Genomic DNA, 11,982 nt, shown 5'->3' with positions numbered 1-11,982 from the left:
ATATTATAATTTTTTTCCAACATGGAAGGCAATGTGAACTGCTGATTGGCCCTCATTCGTCTTAGTCGTGTTTTCTTACATTGTTAAACATTTTGTGAGAATTTTCTTCTTTACTTGGTTTGTAATAACTGGATCTTCACGGCTATGTGCATCCTAGTTATGCAGAGGCTGGGTGTAATGCTTATTATGAGTAATAAAGCACCCGTTATCAATTTTTTATTGATTAAACAATACTATAATTTTTTTCAAAACCCAATCAAAATCACAACTAGACACACTAGCTTTTGTGAGGTTGCCATCACCCTGGAATCAAACCCGAACCGTGGAACCATACGAAAGTGACGGTCACTATCTCCCGGGGACGTCGCTTCGACATCCCTTCCAAAGCCGGTGTGCCATTGTACGTCTTCGGATCAACTTAATTCCGAATCTGCAAGTCGGTAATATATTCGGGGTAAGAAACTACAAATTACGGGAATCACAAAAGGCTGAATTATAAATGATTGCCAACTTACCTTCAGACATTTCCCTTTCTCAAACATTTCCTTGGAGACACCTGGGACATTTTCTGTAATTTTGTCGCGACCTCTCACCAAGAGCTTCATTTGAGATTGGAATGTCTCATGCTCCCAACTAGGTTGAACGAACCCGGGAGGAGCAAAACGATGAGTGTGGCGAGAACTTTGTTGATAGCGTCGCGAGATTTCGTGCTTCGTGATGTATCCTCCAGGCGCTTGTGAACGAGGAGTGTCTGGCATGCACCAGATCCAGAAACATTGTTATGCCTTTTGTGAATAGCTCCTTCCGGTTGAACACCCTCACCTTGTCCCATAGACTGAATTGGACGTAGGGTTTTAAACGCATATGACATCGCTCACAGCATTTTGCATCCCATCTATCGCATGATTAAGTTGGTCTTGTTTTGGAAAAGTCCGGTTTGAACCTGGGTGCATGTGAATCCTAGTTGGAAATGCATTTTCTAAATGTTAAAAAATTCTGAAATAAAAATATCCAGGTACGTACGCATGTTCCATGTGTGCGTAGAAAGTTTTCGTGGAGAAACCACTCTTTTATTTCAGAATCTAAAAAAGACAAAATACATCACATATATACTGCTATATAGCCCTGCAAAATTTCACTTTTTTACCGAGACAAAATAAAAGATTTTTTCGTCACGAAACTCATGTCCAGGGCACATATTTGAGATCATCTGGGAAATCATTTTGTGTTTCGATTTTTAAAACATGTTGTGAGATCACAAACGAAACTTTTCGAAAAATGGGTTCACATGCCCCATGTTCCATATATGCATTCTCGTCTTGTTTTGCACTTACATCGCTGAGCTCTACACATATTATTGAGAGTTTGTTCTGATTCTCTTGCAGATTTTGCTGCCTCTTGAAATTACGCAAGGGCTCATCTCTATCCGCTGAAGCATATGATTTATGGATGATTGATCAGGTGGACGGTACAAAAGAGAGATTTTACACCGAAATAGCCCGCCTGGTTGGTCAGAAATTGAGATAAATTGAAATAGATGCTTAATTATACATAATCGTGTGTGTGTGGGGGGGGGGGGGGTAGCGCCCCCCTACTCCCATAGCATCTAATAAGCTTTTGGCGTCTTGTCAACCGGGTCAATTGGTATGCCTCCGCAGGGTCACTGCTGCACTGCTAGAAGCAATGACCTTGGCTTATCTATGGAGTCACCGTGAAGCTTCATAGCATGCATCCACAGAACCCGTCAGGCGGACATTGTCCGGTATGTACTCCAACAAGCCGAGGTTTCTTATTTCCTTTTTTTGTTTTTTTCAAATGTGAAAGAAGCATTAGCCTCTATCTCAGTCCATGCACATATCCTTATTTATTTCAAAGGGTCGCGCCAACATGTTATTCTTGCACAAATTATACAATTGCATGACCTAATGATGCACATTTTTATGATGCCAATCCACATCCCTCCATATCATCAAAAGTAGAAGAAACTGTCTATTTCTGTTGAAAGATCACTGCAAAGTATTCCATCTGCCCAATTTAGTGCAACTAAGAGGGTCATTTTGCAATATGACAGGAAACAACATATTATCCTTTTTCTCTTGTTTGGGACGTTAGGACGTGCCCGTGTGAACCGAGGACGCTGGATGCAGCAAGGCACGGCTTCTCTGTCAGCTGCCATAAGATGGGAGAGCCTGTTTTGTTCTTTTGTTCACTTTTGACAAACGGAGACGCCACGGGAATCATTGGAGAGAGCACTGCGCGGCGTAAACAAAATAAAGGAAGGTGTGGACGGTGGTGCATGATGAGAGCCGTCCATGCGTCAAAATGGTCAAACAATCTCACATTTTTCTGTATCAGTGGGATACGATTCATGGGAATTTTTGGCAAAAGAGACCACCCTCCCCAATTTATTGATAAAAAGGACCACATGTGAGTGCAATTGACAAAAAAGACCACCTTCTCAGTGGCGGCAGCGCCCCCAGGCGACACGTGGCACATGCCGCCGCAGGCTATGGCGGCATGAACTTGCCGTCCGCGCGCCGTCCGTCACCGTCAGCTATGGCGGGCCATGCCGCTAGGCAGCGGCGGCAGGGTGACGTGGAGGATGCCTCCACTGAGCGTGGCGGCAGGCCCCGCCCCTTGCCAAAAAATTCCCGTCACGGAGGAGGAGACCGAATCGATTAGTTTTGCAAAATGTTCTAGCTCATGTCAATTTTTGAAAATTCATATCCTTAGATCCGGAGCTCGCTTTTAGATGAGACTTCTTGCGTTAAGTTTGTAATTAGATTCTGTATAACTTTCTTGTAGAAAGTTTTTCCATCCGAGAAACTTTTTCTGGCAACTTTTCGAGCGAAATTATTAAAAGACCGCGAAACGTTTAATCTTGTAACAATTATAGAAAAACAATTACACGTACAAAATTAGGAAATACTATACCCCTGGATTCATAAAAATGAGTAGAACACAATTATGAAATAAAAATTGACTTTGATAAAGTTTCAAAATATTGAAATTTGAATACGAGAATTTGAGTATTTTTTACCTAATCCAAATTCTAGAAATCTAAATGAAATGATTCTTTTTGCAAATGGATCATATCGATGTCCTACATCCAATAACATCACTGCCCAAAAATATTTGAAGGACACCGATGCCAAGGCTGTCAGTAAGTTTGCCGCTCTCTTGCTTATAAGCTTTTGAGTTTTCACCGATTTGTTTCCAAGTTTCCAACGTCTTGTTCTTACTGGTTTGTTCTCACACTTATTTTCCTAAGCCTTTGACTAGGGCTCTTTCCGGAGTCGCAGATACGCGCCGAGGCCACCGTCAACAAGCTTCGGGTCGAGCAGGTGGTGGATGCCAATCTCCCCCGGACCGCCAAGGACTATCTCACCGCGCTATTCTGCACGATTACCCATATGCGCGCGGTTGACCGGACACTTGGCTTGTTGCCGAGCGCTGCCACTACCATTTTCAAGTGCCTCTGGCCCGGCGAAACTGTTCCGGAAAGCACTGACCTCGTCGCTGAGCGCCTCCTGCATGAAACAAGCCAGCGGCTAAGCGAGTGGCGTCACTCTTCTGCCCGTGCCGGAGCTGACATTGCACTTCGCTTTGTGTGCTCCTGGTACAAGGGCCTGGATCTGGACGCGCTGCACAGCATGCGCGACGATGCTCCTCGTACAAGTTTCAAAATATTGAAATTTGAATATAGGAATTTGAGTATTTGAGTATTTTTGACCTAATCCAAATTCTAGAAATCTAAATGAAATAATTCTTTTTGCAAATGGATCATATCGATGTCCTACATCCAATAACATCACTGCCCAAGTGTTCGGTCAACCGCGCGCATATGGGTAATCGTGCAGAATAGCGCGGTGAGATAGTCCTTGGCGGTCCGGGGGAGATTGGCATCCACCACCTGCTCGACTCGAAGCTTGTTGACGGTGGCCTCGGCGCGTATCTGCGACTCCGGAAAGAGCCCTAGGCAAAGGTTTAGGAAAATAAGTGTGAGAACAAACCAGTAAGAACAAGACGGTGGAAACTTGGAAACAAATCGGTGAAAACTCAAAAGCTTATAAGCAAGAGAGCGGCAAACTTACTGACAGCCTTGGCGTCGGTGTCCTTCAAATATTTTTGGGCAGTGATGTTATTGGATGTAGGACATCGATATGATCCATTTGCAAAAAGAATCATTTCATTTAGATTTCTAGAATTTGGATTAGGTCAAAAATACTCAAATTCTCATATTCAAATTTCAATATTTTGAAACTTTATCAAAGTCAATTTTTATTTCATAATTGTGTTCTACTCATTTTTATGAATCCAGGGGTATAGTATTTCCTAATTTTGTACGTGTAATTGTTTTTCTATAATTGTTACAAGATTAAACGTTTCGCGGTCTTTTAATAATTTCGCTCGAAAAGTTGCCAGAAAAAGTTTCTCGGATGGAAAAACTTTCTACAAGAAAGTTATACAGAATCTAATTACAAACTTAACGTAAGAAGTCTCATCTAAAAGCGAGCTCCGGATCTAAGGATATGAATTTTCAAAAATTGACATGAGCTAGAACATTTTGCAAAACTAATCGATTCGGTCTCCTCCGTGACAGGGAATTTTTTGGCAAGGGGCGGGGCCTGCCGCCACACTCAGTGGAGGCATCCTCCACGTCACCCTGCCGCCGCTGCCTCTGGCGGCATGGCCCGCCACAGCTGACGGCGATGGACGGCGCGTGGACGGCAAGTTCCTGCCGCCACGGCCTGCGGCGGCATGTGCCATGTGTCGCCTGGGGGCGCTGCCGCCACTGAGAAGGTGATCTTTTTTGTCAATTGTACTCACAAGTAGTCATTTTTGTCAATAAATTTGGGAGAGTGGTCTCTTTTGCCAAAAATTCGATTCATGGTGCTTGTTTGGATTTGCCTTTTGTAAGATAACGTTGCATAGAAAACAAAAATTTTCCTACAGCGAACACGCAATCCAAGCCAAGATGCAATCTAGAAGACGGTAGCAACGAGGGGGTATCGAGTCTCACCCTTGAAGAGATTCCAAAGCCTACAAGATGAGGCTCTTGTTGCTGCGGTAGACGATCACTTGCCGCTTGCAAAAGCGCGTAGAAGATCTTGATCACGATCGGTTCCGGCGCCACGAACGGGCAGCACCTCCGTACTCGGTCACACGTTCGGTTGTTGATGAAGACGACGTCCACCTCCCCGTTCCAGCGGGCAGCGGAAGTAGTAGCTCCTCTTGAATCCGACAGCACGACGGCGTGGTGTCGGTGGTGGTGTAGAAGTCCGGCGGAGCTTCGCTAAGCTATGCGGGCAATATGGAGTGGAGGAGCAAAGCTAGGGTTTGGGAGGGGGTGGCCGGCCACTCAAGGGGGGGCGGCCAGCTTATGGTCTTGGGGTGGCCGGCCCCCTCCCTTGGCCCCTCATTATATAGGTGGATCCCAAGTGTTGGTGTCCAAGTCTTCGAATAAGACCCGAAACCAAAACCTTCCATAGGAGGGGGCAAACCTAGCCCAACTAGGACTCCCACCCAAAGGTGGGATTCCCACCTCCCATGTGGGGGGTGGCCGGCCCCCTATGGTGGAGTCCACTTGGGACTCCACCCCCACTAGGGCTGGCCAGCCATGGAGGTGGAGTCCCTTGTGGACTCCACCTTCCTTGGTGGTTTCTTCCGGACTTTTCTAGAACCTTCTAGAACCTTCCATAGAACCTTCCGCGACATTTTATTTCACATAAAATGACATCCTATATATGAATCTTATTCTCCGGACCATTCCGGAACTCCTCGTGATGTCCGGGATCTCATCCGGGACTCCGAACAAATATTCGAACTCCATTCCATAATTCAAGTGCTACCATTTCAACATCCAACTTTAAGTGTGTCACCCTACGGTTCGAGAACTATGCGGACATGGTTGAGTACTCACTCCGACCAATAACCAATAGCGGGATCTGGAGATCCATAATGGCTCCCACATATTCAACGATGACTTTAGTGATCGAATGAACCATACACATATATTACCAATTCCCTTTGTCTCGCGATATTTTACTTGTCCGAGGTTTGATCTTCGGTATCACTCTATACCTTGTTCAACCTCGTCTCCTGACAAGTACTCTTTACTCGTACCGTGGTATGTGGTCTCTTATGAACTCATTCATATGCTTGCAAGACATTAGACGACATTCCACCGAGAGGGCCCAGAGTATATCTATCCGTCATCGGGATGGACAAATCCCACTGTTGATCCATATGCCTCAACTCATACTTTCCGGATACTTAATCCCACCTTTATAGCCACCCATTTACGCAGTGGTGTTTGGTGTAATCAAAGTACCTTTCCGGTATAAGTGATTTACATGATCTCATGGTCATAAGGACTAGGTAACTATGTATCAAAAGCTTATAGCAAATAACTTAATGACGAGATCTTATGCTACGCTTAATTGGGTGTGTCCATTATATCATTCACACAATGACATAACCTTGTTATTAATAACATCCAATGTTCATGATTATGAAACTAATCATCCATTAATCAACAAGCTAGTTTAAGAGGCATACTAGGGACTTCTTGTTTTCTACATATCACACATGTACTAATGTTTCGGTTAATACAATTATAGCATGATATATAAACATTTATCATAAACATAAAGATATAAATAATAACCACTTTATTATTGCCTCTAGGGCATATCTCCTTCACCTTTCGCCGGTGGGATCCGGCCGGACCGGAGAGCGAACGTGTGGCCCGCCTGGCCGCCTCGTTTACACAGCCGGAGTCCAAGAAATTAATAGGGTTCGCTGTAATCGACAAGTTAATAATGTGGCGAAGACCATAATTACGGCCATGCAGATGGCCTGATCACGGGTGTGATTACTTTATTATTTTGCTTGCATTGCATGTATTTGAAGCAAAGCATTTGAATAAGCTCGGGTACACTGGATTTCAGCATGACAGGGTGGAGTGGACACTGGACAGGGAGCCCAGTGTCCAGGCCAAAAGTGCAAGATTAATTGTGTAAATAGTGTGTAAGTAGTTAGTGTCACGCATAATCATATAGGACATGATACCATGGCATTGGATTGCATTATCTAATCGGAAACTCAATTCGACTCCTGGATGCATATGCTTCTTCTACTAAAAAAATTATATTTTAAAGTGTCAGTTTTTTTTATATTCTACACGTGCATCTCCATAATATATGTGTGTGTTTTTTAAGTTTCACGAAGAAACGATAATTTTTGTGCTCTATGTAAAAAAGAGAAAACAATGCTTGTGAAAAACCTTATTTTTAGCACCGAAATTAGTCTTTTTTACACACGCCACACAACAAGTCGATTTTTCATGAAACGACTTTGCAACTGTGTAGCATGTGAAGATGTTTGTGCGAATTTTTGTTTCATTTTTTAATATTTCAAAATGTTTCTAAGATGCATTTTAAAATAATGGGTGCATATGCTCCCATGTGACAAAACATCACTCTATCTAAGATTCTTTTTTTAACTCAAATTATTTTTAGAAGAATATCTGAATATTTTTTAGTGAACTAAGAACTAAGTTAGTATACGACATGATATCCATTGGATTGCATTATCTAAAGTCCCTTTTTAACTCAAACTATTTTCAGAAGAATTTCTGAGTAGTTATTAGTCGAATGAGAACTAAGTTAGTGGTCGGTGACATTATTGAATCTAAGTTGCAACCCATATTAAAACTCACCATTAACATAAACCAAGAAAGAAACAAATCTAAAGGTTCAAAGACATTTGTCCTAAGCACAACCTCACTTGTAACTGAATTTTTTTAGTTGCAACCCAACTTAACTCAATTTGCAACTCAAATGTATGAATTACAATGTAAATCTGATGCCGTAAAAATAATTACAATGTAAATCTGATGCCGTAAGAATGAATGACAACTAAATACATTTTCTTTCTGAAATCATTTTTTGAGTGGATAGTCTAACTCATGTTTCTAATTGCTTGGTGGTGATATTTCTGTATACTTACATTAATCTTAATACTTAGCTTCGATGGTTCGTACATGTTTTTTTTTCTCAGTGTGAGTTATAGCTGGGCCGAAGGCCATAATTAATTGGACCTATACATCTGGTGGGCCTGGCACGTTTCGGCAGGATAACTACATTAGTTTTACTTTTCAAGGTAGCAATATTTGCTGCAATTGGGGGCCAGGGGAATCTAAAAAACTTTAGCTGGGACCAAAAGTCCTGTTAATCATACACAAAAGTAAACCTAGGCAGGAGCTGCCAACCCTCTCTTATTGTCGACAAACAGTCTATCAAGTCATCGGAAGGGTGCTATGCACGAAAAATGTATTAGAGTAGAGAGATTTATGCCAACTAAATCAGGCGGTTTTAAGCACAATCAATCCTTGTCTTGCGTGATTCAATCCCAACCACCAGTTTTAAGACCATCTACAATGTCGACGAAACTCTTCTTGATGTCTTTCCAGTTGGCATGGACCCGGAATATAATAGAGACATCGAGCACACCGAACATAGCGGCACTGGGGTGGGTATCCTTCCAGCTTTTGTGAGTCCCCCCCCCCCCCCCCCCACCCCCCCATACAAGCAAAACTAATGGATCAGCTTCGTCCAACTAAAGGGACTGGAAGATTTTTAATAAGACGGCTTGCTGATTTAATATATTATAGTTTAAAAAAAAAGCTTCGCCCAACTAATTATTAGTTAGCTAATGTGGGACTCTGCTCCCCTATTTCCTATATACTCACCACTCTCACAATTCTTGGCCGGTAAAAGCAAACGGATGTCCGATCTTCTGTAGGAACCATCTGATCAGTTTTGCCTGCTTGGGATGGCTGGCTAGCTCGTCCTAAGTCGAACCGTGTGCAAGCAAATCAGATATCAGTTTAATTTCGACCCGAAAAAATTAGTTACGACTTGCAAGCAAGTGATATATATCCCTCGTCCATATGAGTTACGAGATAGACAAATACCTTGATGCCCTCCTTGGTGCTGAGCTGACGGCCTGACCCAGATGAACTCCGGTAGGCCCTGATGCCCTACACCCCAGAACCATTATCAATTTATTATCAGTCAAATTGAGCTGCATCTATCCAGCCTACCATGTCTCGCCAGAAAGGGTAGTACGTGTGGCAGCAGAAGGATGAGAGATTGCTGGTCGCGGAAGGCGCCGCGCGGCACTCGTGCGAAATGCAGATGCAAGCGGCGGTCCAGATAGAAATCGGCCGGCGAAGGGGCTCGGAGAGGCCGCCGGAGAGCGGCCAAGGGCCATCCAGAAAACCCGATCGGTTCATCGCCATCCGTGTCGATAAATCGCTCGCTTGCGTGGTGGGGCCACCGGGGTAAGGTAGAGCTCTAGGGGCATGTTTGGTAGCATGTGCTCCTCTTTTTTTGCATGGGCTGGTACGAAAAATGGACCGAACTCTTCCATGTTGTTTCATGAACCGGATATTAAAGCACCTCCGGTCCAGGCCCAAAACGAACGCCCAAATCGGCCGTTGCTGCCCGTTGTCTTCACACGGTTGCACGCGCCAGGAAGGGATGGAAACGCCGCGTCCCTTCGGGAACATGCGCCATAACACGCCTCACCGCTCCATCTTCTTCCTCTCACTCGCTTCTTCCACGCTCACCCCCCCCCCCCCCCCAAAACTATCACATCAAGAGGGTTGTTGGTCTACCGCCGAAAAATCCGCCGTACCGCCGCAAGGAGGAGTCGGACCGGAGCAGGAGAAGACGGCGACAACAACGGCGACCTCGTCCGCAACCTGCACGGCGCGCGGGATCTGCATCTGGAGTTCGGGCGCGACCTCGAGCTCATCGTCGACCTGCACAATGGCAGCAAGCGCCTCTTCCTCCTATCTTCTTCGTCGACCTGCACAATGGCAGTGTGCCCAACGGCATGCAGATTAGATCTGCTAGGGTTTCCATTAGGATTTGGTGCATGGTTGCTTGTTGTTCGTGTAGATTGCTCGATTGCTTGTTGTTCGTGTAGATTGCTCGATTGCTTGCTGTTCATGTAGATTGCTTGATGTTTATGGTTGCGATTTTGCTTAGATCTGTTAGTGTACTTTGCTATCGCGGTAGATCCATTCAATATTAGATCTATTACTGTAAATGCAAAGAGAGGTCGGGTTTTTTATGGTGCAATCACTAGGGGTTTTGCATGTTGCGATTTTTGTGTAAAGATTAAGTTGAGTAGCCCTCTAGTTTGTTCAGAACCGAGCGCAAGACGAGCTGAATGAGTTGAAAAATGAGGTTGCTTTGCTGAAGAATATGCAGAGAACTCAAACACAAATTGTTATGAGGTCTAAGAAACATAAATGGGAGGTAATAAGAAAGGCGTTGGTGGCCGAAAAGAAAATGTTAGAGTATAACATATATGATCTGCTCCAACTGAATTTTGAAAACAAGGAAAAACTCAAGAGAATCAGGACTATTTATGATGAGTGATGAATGTGTTGGAGATGCAGTGTAGGAGATTCTGCTAATGGTTGAATTAAGTAGCATTTGTAATATACACTCAGTAGCATATTTGTAATGTACACTAAGTAGCATTTGTAATGTACAATTAATATTGGAAGATTCTGCTAATGTTTGAGCTAAGTAACCCTCTATATGTACTGGTACTTGTGTGTAGGCCAATGATTATATCCAAAGATCATACTAAGGATGAGATGATTGATCAGAACCTATGGCGCGAGTGAACATGAACATGCCATAAGTTCTGATCAAACATCTCTTCCATATGTACTCATATTATGAGGCCTAGATTACCTTGCTTTGCACGTTTCCGCTTCTTCAATGGTGATATCCAACCGTGTGCATCAATTGTGCATTGGCTAATGATTAAAATATGGCACTATGGAAGCAAGGTGTTGCCTCAAACTTAGTCGTGTGTATCATATTCCTTACATACTAGACTAAGTTTGCGGACAGTTCATTTGCCAGCCGTATGACCCAATATATGAGGCCTGTTTTGGTTTTCCTTCTGCATTCGCCAATAATTCAAATATGACAGTATGGAAGGCAAGGTGCTGCCCTCAAACTTAGTCGTGTGTACCACATTTCTTGCACACTAGACTTAGTTTAGGGACAGTCTCTTTGCCTGCCGTATGACCCAATGTATGAGACCTCGCTAATGTTTTTGATGTCTTCGTTCATCTATTGTGCACTTTCTTGCTGTGAGCAGCCACCTCTAATGGCTTGTGTTTTGTGTGCAGAGTGAGCAGATCCACCAAGGGGCATCTGCAGAGGCTCCCGGCGATGGTCCGTCCAAGAAGCTTCGAGGAAGGAAGGCTACCATCGGCCACTTGCATGACGATGTAGGGCCGGAACACTTCCTGAGGATCATCTTCAAGCCGACCTTTGGGCAGCTCGTAATCCCTTCCGAGTTCATCAAGTGGTTCGGACCCATCCCTTCCAACATCATCGTCCGCCTGATTGCAGCTAGAGGATGACTACCAAGAAAGTCGGTGCCAATGCATTCATCGACTAGGGGTGGGCAGCCTTCGCCATCACCCATCAACTGAAGATAGGCCAGTTTCATGCTGCAAAACACCTAGATATAATTGTTGATTTTGAAGCTAAGAAAAACCGAGCATTTCTCTAGCAAGTTTTTATATGCAGTCTTTTCTTTGGAGCATTCAAAATTACTGTCCATAATGCTTAGGTATATTCTAACCTATTATATCTGAAGTATTTGCTAGAACAAGACCCTATATATCATCATGACATTGCCATATAGTAGTATATATAAGATATGTTCTATAACTTGCCCAATTTTTTTATGCTTGTTTGATGTTTTCTATTGAGTTGGCCCCCTCTTGTATTTTGTTCACGCTCCGCCACTGCTCGGCGGACGGAGTTGAGCACCTGCGCGAATTTCAGATGATGCAGCAAGATCTACAAGACAATTGACATGCACCAATTAGTGATCACATCCAATGTTGAAATGAATTGATGTTTCTGAAAGTAA

This window comes from Lolium perenne, chromosome 6 (assembly GCF_019359855.2).
Source record: "Lolium perenne isolate Kyuss_39 chromosome 6, Kyuss_2.0, whole genome shotgun sequence".
In the NCBI taxonomy this organism is placed as follows: Eukaryota; Viridiplantae; Streptophyta; class Magnoliopsida; order Poales; family Poaceae; genus Lolium; species Lolium perenne.
The sequence above is the reverse complement of the archived record's forward strand: the minus strand, read 5'-3'. Positions refer to the sequence as shown.